Here is a 23183-nt window from a genome sequence, read left to right on the forward strand (position 1 = left end):
TGTTAAATGAAATAAGCTACTCACAGAAGGACAAATACTACATGTATCACACACAGAGGAATAGAAAATGGGCATTCTCATTGAAGCAGAGATTACTGGAGGAAGGGGAGTGGGGAATTGCTACTCATTGGATATAAAGTTTTAGTTATGCAAGATGATTAAAGTCCAGGTATCTGCTGTAAAATAAATAATAAATCATTAAATAACTCTTGTTGCCTCATCTGTGAAGTAACAGTTGAAGATAGAAAAAAAAATGTTAAGTTCATTCCCCTCTTTTAAGGCCAATGTTAAATGCTGAGATTTTTGGATAGGGTCCAGTGAACTCCAAATTATCATAAATCTTTCCAATCTAGTAAATAACATTTCTCCCCATTAAATAACCACAAAGGATATATAGAAAGAAAGTAGGATTTTTGCATTCTAACTTCCTCTTTCCAGCAGAGTGTGGAAAAAACCTCTTTCCCTGTGTGTAATTGAAAAGCAAAAACCAAAAATGGAGTCTTTAGTGGTATAGAATGCTATAAAGAGATCAAGATATATAGGTGTGAAAATTATACATTTGGTTCATTATCAATGCAGTTTCATAGTATGAATGAGAGAAGTAAAATTTTATTCGAAGAATAGAAGTTGAGGAATGAATAGATTGGGAGGCAACAAAAGGAACAAATTCTTTCAAGAAATTTGGTTGTAAGAAAAATTAAGTTTTATGTAGGGCTGATTATAATGATTGGTGGTGGTGTTTTTAAGACTGGAAATGCTTGAACAAGTTTTGGGTCAAGAATGATTAGCACAACCAAATAGGTCAGATAATGACCCCACTCACTGAGAATAGAATTCCTAGTGGATAATCAGTTCAAGGCTAGGGAAGCCCATTTTGAAAATGTTGACTTGAGACATCTGTGATAAACATTCTGGAAAAGCCCAGGAAGCATTTTGGGGCTGGATATGTGAATATTTAACTCAAAGGAGAGGTCCGAAAACCATTAGCGTAAAAGTAGATATATAAGCTGTCTATAGCCCTCATTTTCTATGGAAGGGATATCCTCCCTCCAATCTAAGAATAATTTCTTCAACTGAATTTTAATTTCTGCCCTTCTTTCTGCAATAAGACTCTTATTTGAATAGTATCAATATCACATTATTTTTATTTGTTTTTGTTTCTGGTCTGAATTGTGAAAAAATTATATTGTGAAGTAAGTAATATTCTTCAGTTATTACCTGAGGAATTATTTGCATTTTTCCCTGACTATCCAAGCAGCCAGAATACTCTTTGAAGTGTATTTTAATCAAAAGGTTGGGCAACACAGCATAGAAAGATTCAATTGAGATTTATTCATTGCTAGTTAAACCCATAGCAAAGAAAAATTACTGATAAAAAATATGATGTTATATACAGTTTGGAGTCCAACATTGGCTTTGAATGTCAAGAGTCAAAACATCTGAGGGGCTTAGAGCATGACTTTTGAGTGTGAGAGAATTTGTGGTGAATTAGGGACAGTTTCCACAGCAAGTGAAGGGTGAAATAGAGGAGTATTAACATACTGATGGCACCTAACAAAGATTGTCACAATATTGGAAAGTGGAAGTAGGTTCAATAGAAAATTTAGGATAGATTTAGGAATCCAATAGCAGATGATACTTCTTCCTACATCTTTTCTTCAAATAATGAAGCAGTCAGCTTTGCAGAATAGCTTATTCTTCAAGGCAGACATGATCTGGATAGAAGTTGTAGCAGAACAGACTATCAGAAACAGGAGTAAAATGGTTCCATGACCTGAGTTTCTCTCTGCAGAGAGAGAATTCCTAAAATCACTAAACGTATCACAAATAGAAGCAATTAACTGCAAATAGTGAAGTTATCTTGAATTTTCAAAATTAAATATTTAGAAATTAGGAGAATTGTGTATGTATAGATCAAGGAAAGATTTGGTCCAGATTTAGAAACATAAACCATTACATTTATAAACACTATTTAAATGCCTAATATATTTCAAGCCCTGCATTATGTTATAGAAAGCAGGAGTAGGTGGATCCACATGATCCCTAATCCCATAGATCTCACAGTAGATAAAGAAGGGAAACCACTAAATAGGTCTTGTAAATTTGATAGCAGATTTATGAGAGAAAGGTCAGGCTACTCTGTGAATGTACAACAGGCAGACTTAACATGGACATGTGACTTATAAACACCTGCCTGGCAAACAGTGACACTCTTAAACCAAGTCCTTAAAAGTGAGTTAGAGTTAAAGAGGCCAAAAGAGAAGGTAATTTCTGGGGAGGGGGGGGAATAATATATCTTAGACAAAAAATAAAGCATGTAAAATGAGGATCAATGTGATACAATAAGAGGTTATTATTAGAATAATATATTATAGTTTCATTTTTCAAATATATATTAAGTACAGCTATGTGTCAGCAACTGTGCTCATAGTAATAAACAGGTTCTTCCATAAAGCTCCTCACATGAAAACACATAAGTAGACCTTTAGAAAAATGTTCTAAGATGTATGGATACCAGACATTATAGAAGTCTGAAGGGCACCCTAGTTTTTGACATTTGGGAAGTCTTCTTAAACAAGGAAGCATGTAAGTTAATTGTTATTTTTAGGGGGTAATTAAAAGTTCAGGGCAAGGTGAAATAACAACCACAGACATTATAGCAAAGTCATGCCAGTGCACTGAAACAGAAGAAATGTAAAAATGCACACAGTTCATAGTTCTGGAAGATGAATTCTGGGGTATAGTGTAAGGGAACAGGAGACAGGAAAAACTTGGGATGTTCATCCCATGGTACTTAACACTTTTTTGCTGAGGTTCTAAGGTATTCTGAAAAACTTTAAAAAATTAAGTAAGAATTGTGCTATGGTTTGGAGTCTGTGGACAAAATAAATTAAAAAGAAGAGCAATTAAAAGTCATCACAAAATTCCGGAAGATAAATTATGAGTACTTGAGATAAAGCAATGGCGTTCCTTTATGTGTAGTGCCAGTTAACACAATTAATTGTCTACCTAGCATTCATTTCCCTTTTGCTCTATCCTAACAGTCCAAAAGGGAAATTTTTGTTTAGATAATAAATAAAATTTTTAAAAATAACAAATAACATTTGTAAAATTATTGAATAATCCAAGCTCATAGATACAGAGAACAGATTGATGGTTGCCAGAGGTAGATGGTGGTGGTGGGAGAAATGGGTGACTATTTTTGGTTTGTTTTCTTTTTTCCACTTTAGATATATTGAATTGAAACAAACAAACAAACATTATGCACAATCATGGGATCACAAATACAGCAAAAAACACAATTGACCATTACTTGTCACAATTCTCCTTATAATTTATGCCACTTTTTGTTGAGTTTTGTTTTCCTTCAGCAAAAACCATCCCAAATGATAAAACAAATTCATTTGGAGTCATGTAGATAATTCACAATTACATTTAGACCACATTTTATATCTTTTTTAGAAGATCTTGTCTCTCTTTGCCCTCTGCAGGTTTTTAAGAATTACTACATTTTATAAAATCTGTGAAATTGAATAAGGCCAGTTTAGGCACAAAGGGAAGCATTAACTTTCAATGTCCTTGCTTTAGCCTATTTTATCTGGCCCTTAAAGTTATTTTTATATTGTTTTGGTACTTAATTTTTTATAGCATGTGAAAACGCATTTGTCTGCCAGAGCCTGGAGAGAATTACAGAGAAGGCTGACAGATGACTGTCATCATTCTAAATGTCATTACCCTGGCCCTTGTCTCCACAGCAAACAAAAGTACACATATAAGCGAGAAAAAGTTGGATCCAATATAAATATGTTTATAGTGACTTAATAATATCTGGTTACTTAAATAATGTTCTTTGGTGTTGTATAATTAATATATAATGTGAATGTTAAATGATAGTTTTTATTTCTCTATATTCCATCACAAATATATTAACAATAAAAAATTACATAACATGTTAAAATAGAGTATTTCATGCAAACCTATGGTGAATTGACACAGTTTTAATTGGTGATGCTAAAAACAAAGCTACGACTTCCTAGTTAAGCATTTTGCTGCTTTAAAATATAGAGCAGGTGTACTTAGAATGGTGAGCAAGAACAAAGATGTTCTGTCACTAATAACAATCGAATGTTCACCCTATATGTTTTCCCTGTTTTTCTTATTTGTTCATGGTGCAGCCATGCTCTATATAATTGCAATTTATTTAAAAGGCACACATTGGTCTCTCTTTGTCTTTGTTTGTGCATCCCTCTCTTCGAAAGGTTTCCCTCCCACCGTTTTTAACCGGTGAACAGCTTCTCATTTGCCAACCTTAGCCGAGACTTAATGAAGTCTCAATTGAATCTCATAGGTGACAGAATTAACAGGCTTCTTTTTCTAACATTTAATGAGATGGTAGCAGTGTAGGAGAAAGTAATCTGACCATTAGCATTCCCAGGGCACTTTGTATATATCACCATTAAATACTCAGTAAGAGTACTGTATTTATCATAACGCAAATAAAACTTAAGGCTCAGAACCCCTCACTTACATAGGCCACTTGAAAGTGCCTGTACATGATTTTTTATTTGTATCTTGTAACTTTTTTTAAAAGCACCCCCCCCCACCACAAATTGTATAAGCTCCAGAACTGAATATATACTCTTTCCTCACTTTGGTTCAAACTGATCTGCTCTTCTAATCTGAGATTTTCAAGAACGGGATCTTGTCCTATGCATATTTATTTCTTTAGTAATTATTACTCTTTTTATATATAGCAGAGTCGATAAAGTTGTGTTGGAGCGATCATATTATTGACTTCAGGATGAGAAGAGGGTATAAATATGGAAAGGAGAGGAAATTTCTTTAGGAAAAAAAAAAAGAAAAGCCAATCTATTTACTTACCTGAGATACCTAAAAGATAGAACTAGAAAATGGTCATGTTAGCCCATACAGGTAGACAAAAAATTTGACCAAATAAGTTTAAATTTATTAAAAACTCACCTTTGAGTTTGAGATAAACAGGGAATTTACTTGGTGGGTTCATTTTATTTTCAGCTGTGTGGTTGTGTTTATAGGCAAAATCACTTTCACATATTTTTATAGTATGGAAAGCCTCTATAGAAAATTGAGTTATTTGAGAGTACACCTTGGGGAAACAGAAAAGTGATTTCTCTTCCTCTGACACTACTCTATCATTATCAGTAATCTGCTTTGGGGAACATTGTCATAAGCTAGACCTTAGTTTCTACAATTCACATGTACTTGTATTTATAGTGGAAAAAATACTGTTTGCTTATAAATGTTTCAGGGTCAAGTTTAATTGAACTAGAAATATTCTTCAAAATATAGTAATTGAGAAATAAGTATTTTAAAATTATTTTTATTATATATTTGGTGATTATTAGTAGTTCGGACTTTATACTCCGGAAATATTTACTCAAATCCCTGTGATAAAAAAATTAAAGTGTATTTTATGATCAGAACTTAAGTACTCATGTGTTGCTCTCCATTTCCTACTCTTTAGCTCTTTTCTATCTGTACAATATATTAGCACATTATTTATAGGTTTTTATATCTTTCTCTCAAACATATTAGTTAAACAAAAAAATAAAATTAGGATGATTAATGGTCATATTTTTAAGCGAATTAATCATGGAATGTCCTTGAGCATTCGTTTTTAAGCTAATAGTTATTATATACTGATATCTTCATTTGTGCTAATTTCTGCTTATTAATAAACAATTATTTCTTCATAGAGACAGATAACAGAAATCCAAGTAAGTGCCAATTGCCAACTACACCCATAGACTGAGAGAATAAATCTCATTTTGGTACATTAGCATAAAGCTGATGAATATTCTATTGATCTGCCCCTAAGACCTCCCCTAAACTTCCAACCTGTAAAAACCCTGAACATTAAGGTCAAGAAATTCTTGCTTGCTTTTCTATACTTTGTCTCTTGTTTGAAATCTTTCCCTCAAAAAGACAAGAACAAAAACAGATCCAGAGGCAGAGAAACATCGATCAGAACCTCAAACCTCAGGGAAGGGAAGGGAGGGTGGGGGTAAGGGGGAGAGACCAACCAAAGGACTTCTATGCATGCATATAAGCTTAATCAATGGACACAGACACCAGGGGGGTAAGGGCATGAATGGGGGGTTGGGAGGTATTGGGGGAATAAGGACACATATGTAATACCACAATCAATAAAGAGATTAAAAAAAAAAAAAAGACAAGAACAACTCGGTGTGGCTCAGTGTTTGAACATTGACCTATGAACCTGGAGATCACAGTTCCATTCCTGCTCAGGGCACATGCCTGGGTTGCGGGCTCAATCCCCAGTAAGGGGCATGCAGGAGGCAGCCAATCAATGATTCTCTCTCATCATTGATGTTTCTATCTCTCCCTCCCCCTTCCTCTCTGAAATCAATAAAAATTATTTTTTAAAAAGACGGGAAGAGAGGTCTCCTCATCTCCTCTTCTCCTTGTCTCCCAGCCTGTAACTCCAATCAGTAAGTCTTAGATAGTTAAGTGTCAATTGAAACATTAGCTTGAACATAAGGAAACAGGTACATTTTACATTACTAACCTTTCTGGTAAAGTATTAGCAATATGCTCTACCAGTCTTAATCACTTCAATGACCTTCTGAATTTAATATATTTAACTTTTTTAATTTGAGGTTTTTGTCAAATAATTAAATAACTAGGTAAGGCATGTACCTAAACAAATTAGGTATTTTAATGAAACATTATTCACAGTTCATTAGATAAAAGTCAGATTTTTATTAACTTCAGTCATACCAGAATTAAGTTCAACATTAAACACAATTTAAATTTTAGATTTAAATTGTTCGCAATATAAACTACAATCAATTCCACATTAGTGATGTCATTTGTGTCATATTGGGAGGTATAATTTCAAATTATTTGAGTTTAGAAGAAGTAAAAAATGCACTTTGTAAGAACTAGATAGTTGAAGTAATGAGAATTTAAATATTGTTTTTAGTATTCTTTTTGATTTGCATGTAAACTGCTATGACTATCACAAACTCTAGATGGATTTTCACAAGTGGTTCATGTCTATTGACCAAGATGACAATGCTTCCCTCAATTTTGCTAAAGTTTAGATACTCTTCTACGTGACTGGAAACCCCTAACCTTCCTTTTCGTAGAGCATATACTTTGGTAAAATTTTCAGTTTTTTTTCTCTGTCCTTTTGAAATATAAATCCTTTTACAACCCAGCAATTTCTTTCTCCAGGACTTGGGAGCTATACCTTTGAAATGTGACCGATCAAAGAAGATGGTTGGTGCCTAGGTTGGTGCCTTCAGTTGGGCCAATAACTTGCTTTATTGAGGCAAGTTTCCAAAAAATGGGAGAGTAGAGCATTTTCCTTCTGCATCAAGTTGGAATTATGTCATAGAATCATGTAGTCAAGTTGGGTTAGCCTCACACCATAAAAAGTTAACTATCTCAAATAAAAGTTTTCACCACTTCCTGCTTGGATGTTATCTATCTCCTCCACTAGAATGCAGAATCCTTGCAGTCAAGTGCCATTTCTATGTTGTCATTTTATTATTGTTATTATTTGTCCATTAGGGTACCTGGCATATTTAATATGGAATGGCCAAATACCAAACATTATGAAATAAAGCAAACGCTGAATAAATAAGATTAATAAAACAAAGGGAATTGTAGCCAGAATTACTGGACATTTATGACTTAGTGGAGAGGAACATGTGGGAGAGAAAAGCTATTGCAATTTTATGGGCAGCAGATGAGCCAGTGCAATACAGTATTATATAATTGTTACTGTAAATTCATATTTAAAATATGGGATTTTGAGTAAGGTTATTATGAATTGGAAAAATAAAATTTACTTTTTATTATAATACTACTTAAAATTTATAACATATAAATATCTCTCTCTCTCTCTAATTTCTCTCTTTCTATATTTCTCCAAATAATTTTTGTTAGCACTGGAACCTATCAGGTTTTCTATTATTCAGCTCTATTATGTTCTGCCAATCTTTATTTCTACTTAAATGATATGTAAATGATTTGTTTTCATTCATATAAGTATGGATAAAAGTGCAGATTAGGGAAACCATTGACATTAAAAGTTATACATAGGAAAGAAGAAAATTAAATTAAGAGCCCATAAAAACCATGAGTGAGTATTTCTGAAATATGAGTTGAGGTAAACTCATATAGGCTTCAGTGTGCAGAGAAGCAGTGACTTAGATTAGAGCATCATGATAAGCATTAGTCATGTAAAAACCACTACAAACCAAATCATAGGCAACAAAAACTACCAGTTTGACATGAAACAAAGAAGAGAAATATCCCCTTGCATTCTTCTAATACAGCTCTAAAAAAAGAACAACAACAAAAAGACACAATGCTATTCTCCTAGGAAATGACTCACCCAGAAAAAGGAAGGAAAAAAAGAGGGGAATTATAAAAGTACAGTGACTCCCTGGTGTGCTAAATACCTAAAATTAATTGAACTCAATATAAAAGAACTTACTTTTCATTATAGTCAATTTTGAAGTTGGTACTATTTAATTGCTTAATTAATTTTTTTCTCTCTTTATTGATTAAGGGATTACATATGTGTCCTTATCCCCCTCTTGTCCCCCTAGCCCCAAACTCATGCCATCACCCCCCTGGTGTCTGTGTCCATTGGTTATGCTTATATGCATGCATACAAGTTCTTTGGTTGATCTCTGCCCCTTATCCCCACCCTCTCCTACCTTCTCTCTGAGGTTTGACGATCAGATCGATGCTTCCCTGTCTCTGGATCTGTTTTTGTTCACCAGTCTATAATGTTCATTATATTCCACAAATGAGTAAGATCATGTGATATTTATCTTTCTCTGACTGGCTTATTTCACTTAGCATAATGCTCTCCAGTTCCATCCATGCTGTTGAAAATAGTAAGAATTCCTTCTTTTTACCACAGCATAGTATTCCATTGTGTAGATGTACCACAGTTTTTTAATCCACTCATCTTCTGATGGGCACTTAGGCTGTTTCCAAATCTTAGCTATTGTAAATTGTGCTGCTATGAACATAAGGGTGCATATATCCTTTCTGATTGGTGTTTCTAGTTTCTTGAGATATACTCCTAGAAGTGGGATCACTGGGTCAAATGCGAGTTCCATTTTTAATTTTTTGAGGAAACTCTATACTGTTCTCCACAGTGGCTGCACTAGTCTGCATTCCCACCAGCAGTGCAAGAGGGTTCCTTTTTTCTCCGCATCCTCACCAGCACTTGTCATTTGTTGATTTGTTGAGGATAGCCATTCTGACAGGTATGAGATGGTACCACATTGTCAATTTGATTTGCATCTCTCAGATGATTAATGACTTTGAGCATGTTTTCATATGTCTCTTGGCCTTCCTTATGTCCTCCTTCGAAAAGTATCTATTTAGGCCCATTGCCCATTTATTGATTGGGTTGTTTATCTTCCTTTTGTTAAGTTGTATGAGTTCTTTGTAAATGTTGGAGATTAAACCCTTATCAGTGATATAGTACTGGAACTGCTAGCCATAGTAATTAGATAAGAAGAAGATATAAAAAGTATCTAAATTGGAAAAGAAGACATAAATCTGTCATTATTCGCAAATGACATGATACTGTACATAGAAAACCCTAAAGACTCCATCAAACAATTATTAGACTTAATAAATGAATTTGACAATGTAGCAGGATACAAAATTAATGCCAAGAAATCTATGGCATTTCTATCCACCAATAGTGAACTTACAGAAAGAGAGATTTAAAAAATCCCATTTACAATCACACCAAAAGTAAGATACCTAGGAATAAACTTAACTAAGGAGGTAAAAGACCTCAACTCAGAAAAGTACAGGACACTGAAAAGAGATAGAAGAAGACATAAACAGATGGAAGAACATACCATTTTCATATATTGATAGAATTAACATCATTAAAATGTCCATACTACCCAAAGAAATCTATAGGTTCAATGCACTCCCCATTAAAACACCAACGGCATATTTCACAGACCTAGAAAGAACGCTCCAAAAATTCATCTAGAATAAAAAAAGACCCCAAAGAGCTGCAGCAATCCTGAGAAAGAACAATGTAGGAGGGATTTCAATACCAGATATCAAGCTGTATTACAAAACTGCCTGGTACTGGCACAAGAACAGACATGTAGACCAATGGAATAGAATAAAGAACCCAGAAATTGACCCAAACCACTGTGCTCAAGTAATATTTGATAAAGGAGGCAAGAACATACAATGGAGTCAAGTCAGTCTCTTCAATAAATGGTGTTGGGAAAATTGGACAGATACACGCAAAGAAATGAAACTAGACCACCAACTTACACCATACACAAAAAATAAACTCAAAATAGATAAAGGACTTAAACATAAGACAAGAAACCATAAAAAATATTAGAGGAATCCACAGGCAGCAAAATCTCAAACTATGCTGAAGCAGTATCTTCACTGATATGGCTCCTAGAGCAATGGAAACTAAAGAGAAAATAAACAAATGGGACTACATCAAAATAAAAAGCTTCTGTACAGCAAAAGAAACCATCAACCAAACAACAAGAAAGCCCACTGCATGGAGAACATAATTGCTTAATTAATTTTTAAATTTATTTTTTCTCTAATATTTTTAAAAAGTTACGAACTATCACTTAATTTTTAATTTTCACTTAAATACTGAATTTCTAACTTGCTTAATAGAATAAACTTCTCAGCTGGCTTGAAGGGCTCATTACATCCCTACTTTTCACTTAATGCCAACCACAGAGAAGCCTACAGGTGGTTTTGAGTTTATTCACACAAATCATTCAAGTAGCCAAAAATCTCATTCTGAATCTCTTTAGTGAGAGAGAATCTCCCTGCAACTGTAAAGATGCTACATTTATTTTGTTAATCTTTCCCTTGCCTTTCTTTTATTGCTTCTGATGAGGTGCATATGCAGTATTTCAACCTCAAATAACCCATGCATCCTACAGTACTAAGTTTTGAAATTATTATAAAGAGAACTGCATATGCTCCAAATCTCTCAGTTTGTAAAAATTGTGTTAGTGTGATGGGTCATAAATAATAGAATTTATTATATTAATTATTTAATATTTCTTTAGATGGATAACAAATTATAAATGCTGAGTAGCTCTAGGAACATCTTTTTTGAAACACGGGAGAAAGGATTTGTTAGATGGTTTTCAGTTTAAAGACATCACACACCTAAAGCATGATTGGAAAAGATATTGCATGATGCAAATCCCTGACTAGAGATAGTGGTTTACTTTGAGAGAACAAAACATTTCAATGAACAAAATGATATTTGACAGGCATGCCTCAGGATGATTAAAGCTCTTAGAGTCATTTATTATGAGTTGCTTTATAAAAAGTTAAGTTTCCAATAAAATAATCATTTGCAGAATTTATATAGAAAAGTATTTTGACCTAAGTTCTCAGCACACTGTATTAGGAAACAATTTCAGAAGTAAAAATATGCACAAAGCCACTGATGCTGAATTATGGCACATTGAAACATCTGAGTGTCATCCTCTAACTAGAATAATTGCTAATTTATCTGGAAATAATCCTTTGAAAGTATATTATCATTTCAATAAATTATCATTATTTCCTTTGTTTTGCTTCTATATGTCTTCTAAAGTTTGTATGACACAAACCCCATGGGCTTATTTCAGTGAGAGAAATTTCTTTATATCCTAGAGAATAGTCTATATAATCAAAAAAAAAAAAAAAGAAAAAGAAAGAAAGAAAAGTTTGGGAAAGGTAAGCAAATGCAATGCAACCTGAGTAATGTTCTGAACACAAATAAATGCATTATATTAATTTATGCAGGAATGAAAGTATGTGGAACAATTTTATTAGTAAATCATTGGATTATTTTTAAGCAGAATTCCAAACAGAGCAAATGGAAACTGTGAAAGTTGAGGTAATCTTGTGAAATATTATATTTCAAGTGTAAGGACAAATACAAATTAAAAATAAAATACTTAATTCTTCCTGTTGAAAATAAGGGAAGAGATTAGAGAATTTGTAATTGCATGTACTTCCACCATTATCCTCTCTTTAAAACATGTATACAGGTACAACTTAGAGATATTGAAAGTTGGGCTCCAGACCACAACAATACAGCAAATATCACAATAAAGTGAATCACACATTTTTTTTTGTTTTCCAGTGTATATAAAAGTTATATTTATATTATACTTTAGTCTATTACAGGTACAATATCTCTGTGTCTAAAAGTATATATACAGACCTTAATAAAAACTACTTAATTGCTAAAAATTGCTAACCATCATTTGAGCTATCAGCAAGTTGTAATCTTATTGCTAGTAGAGAATTTTACTGTCAATTTATAAAAAACACAATACCTGCAAAGTGCAATAAAAAGAAGATATAGCTGTACATTCTTTTGAAAACTACAGAGGCCTTTTCTCAGTTTTACGACCCAGGAATATTCTTATCAAGGCCTCAGTAACCATCTCATTCCAATGTAAACATCAAAGAAGACAGCACCCCTACCTATTAGTCTTTCCAAGAGGATAGGCCTTAATTTCACTGGGCACCTTGCTCCAGATTACAAAACTATCTCCTCTCCTAAAACATAAGAAATTTGTTTTCTTCTGGACAAAGCCAGTTGGCTAACACAGAGGGCAATCCCTTTTACGAGGTGAAACTGAGATGAATGTGTGACAAATGGTGCTGTCCTGTCCTCTTACTTGAGGAGTAGCTATTGTTTATCATGAGAACATATGTGTAAAGGGTTGCATCTCTTGCCTATATAAAAGGGAGGGATTTCTTTCTGTGTTTGCAATCTCTAAGTGGATTGACTGTGATGTGCATCACATTCTAGTTTAATACTTTTTCAATAAAAAACAAAACAGTTTTCTTTGTCTATTACCTTTATGGAGAGGTTTTCTTGGTTAGGAGAAGATTTTGTTTTTAATTAAATCTCTCCAACACAGGTCATTCTTAGACATGTCTGTCTCCTTTGCTGTCATGATTTGCTTAATGATCAAAAGATTTAAAGTATAGATAAATATTTTTATTAGAATTTCCTTAACATTTATAGGAATAGTATCATTAGGAAATCTATGTATCAAAAATAGCCTTTATAGAGCTACTGTGTTAGAATTTTGAGTTTGATCTATAAGATTTCCAGTCATTTTTAAAAGACTTTATTTTCTTAGAGCAAAGTTTTAGGTTTCCAAATTAAGAGGGCATTACAGAGATTTCCTACATACTTCCTGGCCCCCTACATGTATACCCTCCCCTATTATCAATATTACTCACCAGAATGATATGCATTTCTTACCAATGATGAACCTACATAGACATGCCATAATCATTCAAGGTCTATGGTTACTTTCTGATTCACTCTTGATGTTAAATATTCCATGGGTTTAAACAAATATATGTATAATAATTTTAGTCATTTTTTAAACGAGTTCCCTCTCCCTCACAAGGAATGGCATACTGGAATCTATGTAGATTATTGAACAAATTTCCTTTGTCATTTCTCAGTGGTCTTTTTTTCTTTGACAGGTTATTGTTAGTAGCATTACACTCTTGTTCCTCAATTTTGAACCACCAGAAACAGTTTCTAACAAAGGTTCAATTTCTAATGATTTGCACATACCTCACACATCCTGTAAATAATCTATTCAGGATAATTCTCTGACCACTTCTAAAATAACTGAGTGGTTTCCCCACAAGAGGTGACTCTTAGATGATTAAAATTCAGTAAAGACCCTTTAACATTACCAAGATATTGCCAGATCTAATGTAATCTGATTATGTACACACATACACAGCTAGAACAAAGAACTCAATGATACCATATATATTAAGTTGATCTGATTGTATTAAAATAGTATATTCAGTTTTAGGAAACATTTTAAAACCCAATTCAAGATTAACCTTTTTAAATTTTGGTTTTCCAAAGTAGAATCAGTAAGATGGGGAGGAATGCTGAAACTCACATGAGAACAAATATTCTACTTCATCTTGCAAAATTTTAATAATGTACCATTTGAAAATTACATGAGAAATACTAGTGTAATTATGTTAAAGACTTTACTCCCCTAGAGACTTTTTAATATAGTAGAATGGATAAGACGTGTTCACAAATATAAGTGCATGAGTAGATTTACTGCAAAAGAAAAAGTAGCCTTTAAATAATTTCTCTCTCAGTCACTTCCTTTATACTCTAAGGCACTTTTTAAAAGTGTGGGAAGGAGCCAAAAACATGCAATAGAGAGAAAAAAAGCCTCTTCAATAAATGATGCTGGGAAAATTGAAAAGCCACATGCCAAAGAATGAAACTAGATTGCTGTTTGTACTCACATGCAATAATTAACTCAAAATGGATCAAAGGCCTAAATATAAGACCTGAAACAATAAATTACATAGACAAAAGCATAGACACTAAACTTATGGACCTTGGTATTTGAGTAGATTTCATGAATTTGACCTCACAGTCAAGGGAAATAAAAGCAAAAATGAGTGAATGGGACTATGTCAAAACAAACCACTTCTGCACAGAAAAAAATAAAATCAACAAAATAAAAAGGCAACCCACCAAATGGGGGAAGATATTTACAAACATTAGCTCCCACAAGGGGTTAATATCTAAAATATATAATATTCATATAAATCCTATATAATAAAGATCTAATATGCTAATTAGACTGAACAGCAGAACAACCATCCTGACGACCTTCTGGACAAAGCCAGGGCTGCGAGGGCTAAAGCAGCCAGGGCTGCGAGGGCCAAGCTCCTTGCACAGATTTTGTGCATTGGGCCTCTAGTCAACAATAAAAAGGCAAACAAACCATCCACTTCTCCAAAATAGGCATAAAAATGCCCAACAAGTATATGAAAAGATGCCCAACTTCACTAGCTATTAGGAAAATGCAAAGCAAAACTACAATGAGATACCACCTCACACATGTTAGAATGGATGTTATCAATAAGACAATTAATAATAAGTGTTGGAGAGGCTGTGGAGAAAAAGGTACCCTCATTTACTGCTGGTGAGAATGTAAACTAGTACAGCCACTATGGAAAGCAGTATGGAGGTTCCTCAAAAAACTAAGAAAAGAGTTCTCATAGGACCCAGCAATCTCTCTTCTGGGCAACCCAAAATTTGAAAACATTTATTCACAAAGATATATGCATCTCTATGTTCATTACAGCATTATTCACAATGCTCAAGACATGGAAAAAATCAGTGTCCTTTGATAGATGACTGGATAAAGATGTTATGCATATACACAATGGAATACTGCTCAGCCAAAAAAATAAACAAATAAATAAATAAAATAAAATGCTGCCATTTGCAACAACATGGGTGGATTTGAGAATAACATGTTAAGTGAAATAAGTTAGACACAAAAAGTCAAGAACCATATGATTTCACTCATATGTGGGATTCAAAGCTAAAAGCAACAATTGAACAAAAAAGACAAATAAAACAAACAAAATCTAATAGACACAGAAAACAGTATGGTAGTTATCAGAGTGAAGGGGGGTTGGGTGTGGAAACAAAGTGTAAAGGTGGTCAAATATATGAAGACAAAAGAACATTGGACTTTGAGTGGTAAACACACAATACGAAATGTAAGTGATGAATCATAGAGTTGTACACTACATAAAATTTTTAACCAATGTCACTTCAATAAATTTAAGCTTACAACAGGAAAAGTTTTGGGGGCAGATTTTTATTTTATTTTAAAACTCATCTTTTTACTAATAAAATGGACTAGTACCTCTTTCCTAAATAAGAAATGCTTAACTAGTCAATGGCACATGTGGACAATCACAGCCTTCCTTATAGAGACAGTTGGCTGTTTCAGCAAGTAGACCAAAGCCTGATGACATAGAGTTTGGCACACTCAGCTCCTTCGTCCAAATTCAACAGCCAGCTAACTCATCCCTCCTCTCCTGGGAAAGAGTGAGTGGAGATGGCAGTGTGAAGCCGGAAGTGGTGTTCAACTTCTCTCTCCTCCACAGAAACGGAGGGAATAAGATGTGTATCTTCCTGACATTCGGTGGCAGGATGAAAACTCAGATTTCCTGCTGAGGGGATGTAGTGGACTGAGGACTCTGGCTGTTTCCCTTCTGAATTCACCACAGTGTTTGTGAGAGGCCGTGCTTCCCACAGCTGATCCCATGGGCAGGGTGAGGTACTAATTCAGGCCCATTCCTGTAGGAGGCGGGACTTCTCCAATGGGCAACTTTGACTTCAGGAAACCCCTCAGCTTGGTCAAACACTTTCTTAGAACTGCTCTGTAGACTCCACCCAATGCTCCTTCCTTACCCCTCTCCTTTCACTGGTAGTAGATTTGTACCAAACGTGAAGTTTCTCCCCACCTTTTCTTTCAGTTTCTTTTTGTTAAGGGGCAGTTTTTTAACTACCTTGAGTAGTTAACCATTGATTTGATCAGCCTAAACTGGAGACAGGAGGCTTATCAAATTTCCAATTTGATAAGTATAAGAGTTTCACCATTTCCAATGGGTGAGACACAGTATAATATGGCACTGCAATATTAAGATAAAGTTAATCTTAGCTGTAATAATAACAATCCCAAAATATTAGTGGCCAAACAATATGAAAGCCTATTTCTCATTATTATAGAAATTGTTGAATTTGGCAGGCTGACCGAGGAGTCTGTCCCTCAGGCTGTAATTTATCATGGCCATCAGAAAGGATATCATGGATCATTTACTTGAATTAAGTGTGAATCAAAGTTTGAAATTACTTCTCAAACTTTTCTATATTTAAAAATAGGTTGTAATTATTGAAATAAACTACTAGTGCCTCCATAATTCTGAATATTTAAAGGGATTAAGAAGCACCATTTACTGAATAAAAAAGTCTGATTACCAAAATCACAGTTGTCTATCAATAAATTGATTAAATCACTGCTATGTAATTAAAAAAGAAAATATATCATTGCCCATTACTAATAATTCATTTAAAGTGTCCCAGAAATCTTTTTCTAATATTTACTTTTCTAAAAAAAATTATAAAATCATTTTTTCTAAATCATGCTACCATTTCAATAGAAGAAAGTTTTTCTCAAACAATATGTTGTTTTACCTTAGATAAAATAAATTAAAATTTATTTTATTTCACTTTGCTATCAAGTGAAAATTTCTGTTGAAACTACTTGATAAACATTGGAATGCATGTTCTTTTCTTTTCCTTATACTTCCAGTCAACTATAAAGTTGGAAGCAATATTTAATGAGAACATTATCCACTAAGCCATTTGGGCTTACATGGGGTACCTTTGTATCAGCTTTCAACCTTTAGTTCATTTTCTGGCCATCTCATCTCCCATGGGCTATAACTTCTAGTCTATTATGAAGATTGCTTCTGCCCTTGCTGATCTTATACTCATTTATGTTATCCATGATTCAGTTTGGCTTAATTTTGCTAGCAAAATCTTGCAAGGAAAATTTTATAACTGGGGCCCAAATATATATGCTTTGAGGAAGGATTATAATCCATTTGTAAATAAATGAATTACTAATATTAAGAGATTGACCTACATAAGAAAAATTAAAAGTCTGAAACTGCTGGCCTGAATAAAATATTTGAAAGTTGAGAGCCCATTAAGTAATCAATGTATTCATTCTTCACACTTCATCAATGTGAGAGTCAGAACAATTGATTTAACCTGGGAAAAATGTTCATAGGTATCCGGAAAATTTTCTTCAATTAATTATGCCTCCCACTTTGAAAATGAAAATTACTAAAACTCCTGGGGTTGAAGAGGCTCTACCAGAATGAAATCTTGATAAACAATGGCCAAGGAGAAAGGAAGAATAAGTAACCAGAAAATACAAATAGGTCAAATAGCAGTTTGGACAACATTTGGATTATTATTTAATTATTGTTTGATTACAAGAGGCCAGTGTGCCAATCTCATTAAAGATAATAGAGAAATGCATTTGAATCAGTATTGTTTTTGTCCTGATTCAACTGATTTCATTAATATGTCACACAGTACAATCGGATGATCATTTAACTAATGAAGTATAAGAGACTCTTAGAACAAACACATTAGCATGACAGCACAGCATGTCAGGAAACACTCAAAGAAAATATGTGAGCATACTTTTGTCTTTTGTAAATGACAAAGAAAATCAGCTACTTTAGTCTTTTTTTTTCTTTTTTCTTATCAAACAAGTACATATGAGACTCCTATATGTTCCACATTTTAAGAACTGTCCTAAGGAAGAGCTAAAACCAGTGATACAATGAGAATCATCTTCAAACTGGGACAGTAGAACAAATACAGTTAAAGAGGAATTAAGGCAGAAAGAGAGTAGTTAATGAAAGAATAGCTATCTGAGCTAAAATATTTCAAATGTTATGCCTAGATTTGTTAAATGTCAGTGTGTTAAAAGCATTGGCAAATGCAATCCTCAAGCTTCTATCCATATTCTTTAGTGGGATGAGGCATGATGTGTACATTAAAGAGAAATAGTTTATTTGTGAGTTATAAAAATACTCATTAGAAAATTTAATGAAATGACCTATCATTACCATTATTTCCTTAAAGGAGTGCTTTCATTTTTTGAAAGCTATAAAAGGCATAACTTCATTATGTCTTAAAATAAGTATATTTATATTGATAAAAATTTAGCACTTATTGCTCTTTTACAATTTTTTTTCACACATAAGAAAATATTACTGTTTTGCATTTGGAAACTAGTTATATACAGTGATTTATAAACTCATTTGAGACGCTACTTTGCATAGCATTTTAAAAAAGCAATTTCTACTTTAAAAATATTTTTTTACTTATTTAAGAGAGGAAGGAAGAAGGAGAGATAGATAGAAACATCAATGATGAGAATGAATCATTTATTTATGCATCCTGCATACCCCACACTGGGGATCAAGCCCACAACCCAACATGTACCCTGACCGGGAATTGAACTATGACCTCCTAGTTCATAGGTCGATGCTCAACCAACTAAATCACACCGGGTTGGGCTGTATTTTTAAATTTTATAAAATTACCTTTGTTCTTCTTGCATCTTATTTTTTCAGGGCACAAGTATGGTGTGGCTGAAACAAAGTGAAATTGTAACTATTGGAGTAGTATAAACTTATTTGTGTTAGGAGAGAGAGAGCATACATCAGTACACATTATTTAAACTTTACTTTTTTTAACTTTTTGCTGACTCTATGATTCACTACCAGACATCTCTGACCTGTTCTATTTGTCTTAAACTTTAACTTAACCAGAGAGTCTATCAGAAACAGCAGAGTATATTTGAGCTCTTTCACTTCCCTTTGAAATCATCTGTGAAAAATCTTAGGATGTCTTCCCAACTCCTATTTTCATAAACATTGCCCTATCATTCATTTGAACAGATTATTGCCACTCTGTTGATAGTGTGGACAAAAAAACTGAGGTTGGATTAAATGTTCTTAGGTAATTACTCCAAAATACAAGAGCGCACAGACACACACACACACACACACACACACACACACACACACACACACACACACAAACCACAGGCACTAGATTCATTTATAAAGACTATCCTAGTCTATCTTAAGTGTCCTAGAACACTTACATTAGCCAAAAGCTGGACAAAATCACCTGACACAATGAGTATACTGTGTATTAGCAGTTATTTACTCTCATGATTATGCAACTGACTGGGAGCTATGGCTTGCTGCTACTGCCTAGCATCATGAGATAGTGTTTTAGAGCATAGTGTTAGCATAGGAAAAGGACGCATTTCAAAATTCAAAGTATGGTTTCTACTAAATGCATTTGCTTTTGCACAATTGTAAATTCAAAAAAGTATAGGTCAGGGACCATCTATATTTACGTTAATGCTTCAAGTCAGAAACTTATATAGAGAAATCCACTTGGATTTCTGTTGTAGACCCTGATGATTTATGGGATTTGTGGCACTGGTTTGGTATGGTGTTTTAGTGGACATTGTTGAGACTCATCCTTCTGCTTGTGATTACAATGCTAGAGACTTAAATTAATTCTGAATGAGACAAGTTGAATGAATTTTTGTGACAGTCAATGTTCATCAGATTAATCAGAGGCACCAACAAAATGGCACACTCAGAAAAATTCACCAGAAGCCAGGAAAGAAATTTGAGGTGAATATTGATAGGATAAAATTTGTTATAAGTTTTCATGTTTCTGCCTGACTTATGAGAAGAGTAACTGATTGTCTTTGCTCCAGGGTATCTTCTCAAAGATGTTTGTATCACAAACAACTTTGGAAGATGGAGATCATGGGCAACTCTTTTCAGAACACAGAATAGTTTTGATTACAGCCTTGGAAAAGAGAGATAGCATCTTCTTTCTGCAGGAAATGGCATGCATGTTCACTGAACATTATTAAAAAGTTAGGATCATTAAGCTCAAGGTTTCTCTTCTGTAATAAAACCATCTCTTTGTTCAGGTTTCATCTGTCTCTCTCCATGTAACATTGTAGGAATTGTTACTTGTGGAATTTACACAAATTCTGGTACTATAGATACTGCTTTTGCTGTGAATAATAGACTTGCTTTGTCCTTGAGCCAGAAATCTTAAGTCTTCTACAGGAACAATGAATTGGTGGCAGGCTAATTTGTAAACTAGAAAGTATTATAAAAACTTAGACCCCTTTCATTCTTGACCAACATGTACAATATATTAAATTGAAATATCCTATATCATAAAAGCCTAATATGCTAAGTGTCCAGTCGTCCAGTCATCCATTCAATCAATCAAAGCATAATATGCTAACGATATGCTAAGGCCACTCAACCACTCGCTATGATGTGCACTGACCACCAGGGGGCAGATGCTCAATGTAGGAGCTGCCTCCTAGTGGTCAGTGCACTCCCACAGGGTTAGCGCCGCTCAGCCAGAAGCTAAGCTCACAGCTGGCAAGCACAGCAGTGGTGGTGGAAGCCTCTCCCGCCTCTGCAGCAGCACCAAGGATGTCCAATTGACGGCAGTCAGACATCCCCTGTGGGATCCTGGACTGTGAGAGGGCGCAGGCCAGGCTGAGGGACCCCCGCCCCAAGTGCACGATTTCATGCACTGGGCCTCTTGTATAATATAACTAAATATAAAATATTGAACATATTCTGTAAGGAAATACCATAGTGTATCTTCATATCCTTAAAAAAGTTCCTAAACAGGACATACAAAATTGACTATTAAAATAACAAAATTGATAACTGCAATTCAATTAGTGCTAAGGGCTTAATTTCATTAGAAAAATGCAGGATGGGCTTAATGGAAATTTCATGATTAGTATTGCCAGAGGTAGATGAAAGAAACTCAAAGTAATTATTTCAGATTATGTCATAGAAATTGAAAAAAACACAACAGAAGTGATATTACCTTCAGAAGAGGCAAATACAATATTTCTTAGGGGTAACCAATACCAAATTATATACCAAATTTTCCACAAATTAATCTCAATCAATTATGGAACCAAAATTGCATTATTTTTTAATTACTTTAGTATAAGTTGAAATCATCTGGTTCTTATCCCTCTAAATATTTCCATTTGTAACTTTAAGAACAGAGACATTTGCTTACATTATCGTATAGTAATTACTGAAATAAGCACATTAACATTCACCTAAAATGATGATCTATTCTGCAGACATTTTTTAAAACATTTCCCAGTTATCTCAATAATGTCCTCATGGTGTTATGAGACCATGAGACCTCAGTTCTTGCCTTCTTGAGGGAAAGATTTCAATCAAGAGACAAAGTATAGCAAAGTAAGACTTCATTGGCTTCAGAACAAATATACTTAGGACAGTGAATCAAGGAAGGGCATAGAAGAAGCAACAGGGGAGCCTAGGCGGGGCTGCTTTGGCTCACTGTGAAGTCTGAGAAAAGGGTTCCTTGGAGACAGGGTCAGTGGGTTAGCCTGGGACCAGCTGCCATTGCCTATTGCTTCCCTGTTTGTAAGTCTCATGGGGTCCCTTAGACAGAAGAAGGTGAAAGAGAATGGCATGGGCGTGCTCCCCTGGGGAGAGCACACACTGAGTCCTTCATCCTGGGTGTATGTATCTCTCTCTTGCAGGTGGAAATTGTAGGGGATGTCTTAGGGGAGGGTCTCAATAGAATATTCACCAGCTTTCCCTGTGTGCTCTTTCAGGGTCGTGATCTCCATTGATTGGTTGACCCCAGGGCAACTACAGTCTTTCATTGTCTGTATTGGCCATGCTTTTTTTTGAATAATTCTGTCCATTATTTTATAAAATATCTGCCATTTCTTCATGATTATATTAAAGTGATGCATTTTTGGCATTACATGACAGAAATGATGTTGTGTTCTTTCTAGTGTATTATATTAGAAGCCCCTTGATAATGGTTTGTCTCAATATTGGATGTTAACTTTGATTATGTGATTAATGTAGTTTATGCCAGTTTTCTAAGATTAATTTTTCTCTCTATGTCACTACTTTGGAGTGATACTTGGTGAATATGTATATGTGACTACTCATCAAACTTTTGCTCACTTCACTTTATATATCCACTGATGATTCATATGTAATTTTTCTAAATAGTCATCTTTCAACTCAAACATTTCTTCTACATTTATAAATTGACATTAATTATAAAAAGTTTTTTCTTCAAATATTCAAGCTAACTGATATTTTAAAAAGCTTTCTCATATTTATATTGTGGCTTCACATTATCTTTGACACCTTTCATAATATGCTGGTTTACTAAGATTGTGGATGAAAAGGGGCCACATGTTAACCTGACTAACTCAGGGAAGGCCTGCATGACTGCCTTGCAAACTCAGAGACCTAAACTAAACTAACAACAAAGGATGGTCTGAAATTAAAACTTGTTTAATTAAAAGCAGTTTATGGCGGTTTGTCATGTCCTAGACCAGTATATTCTCTGACAAAGGTCAATCTTTACCTTAACTGACTCTGTCTGTCTTTTTCCATCAATAATAACATATCAATGGAATGTCAAAGTAATTTTCCCTTTCCCGGATCCTCAAAGCACAGGCACTGCTCTGCAGAGACTACAAATAACCCAATGTTATTGGGCTAATTGTTGACTGTTAACTATCCTGCACCCACCTAAGTAAAAGAAGGATGTGTCTATCATTTTCTTTTTATCCAATCCTAGAGGCTTCCCTACTTTT

The sequence above is a fragment of the Cnephaeus nilssonii genome (assembly GCF_951640355.1).
Source record: "Cnephaeus nilssonii genome assembly, chromosome: 8".
NCBI lineage: Eukaryota > Metazoa > Chordata > Mammalia > Chiroptera > Vespertilionidae > Cnephaeus > Cnephaeus nilssonii.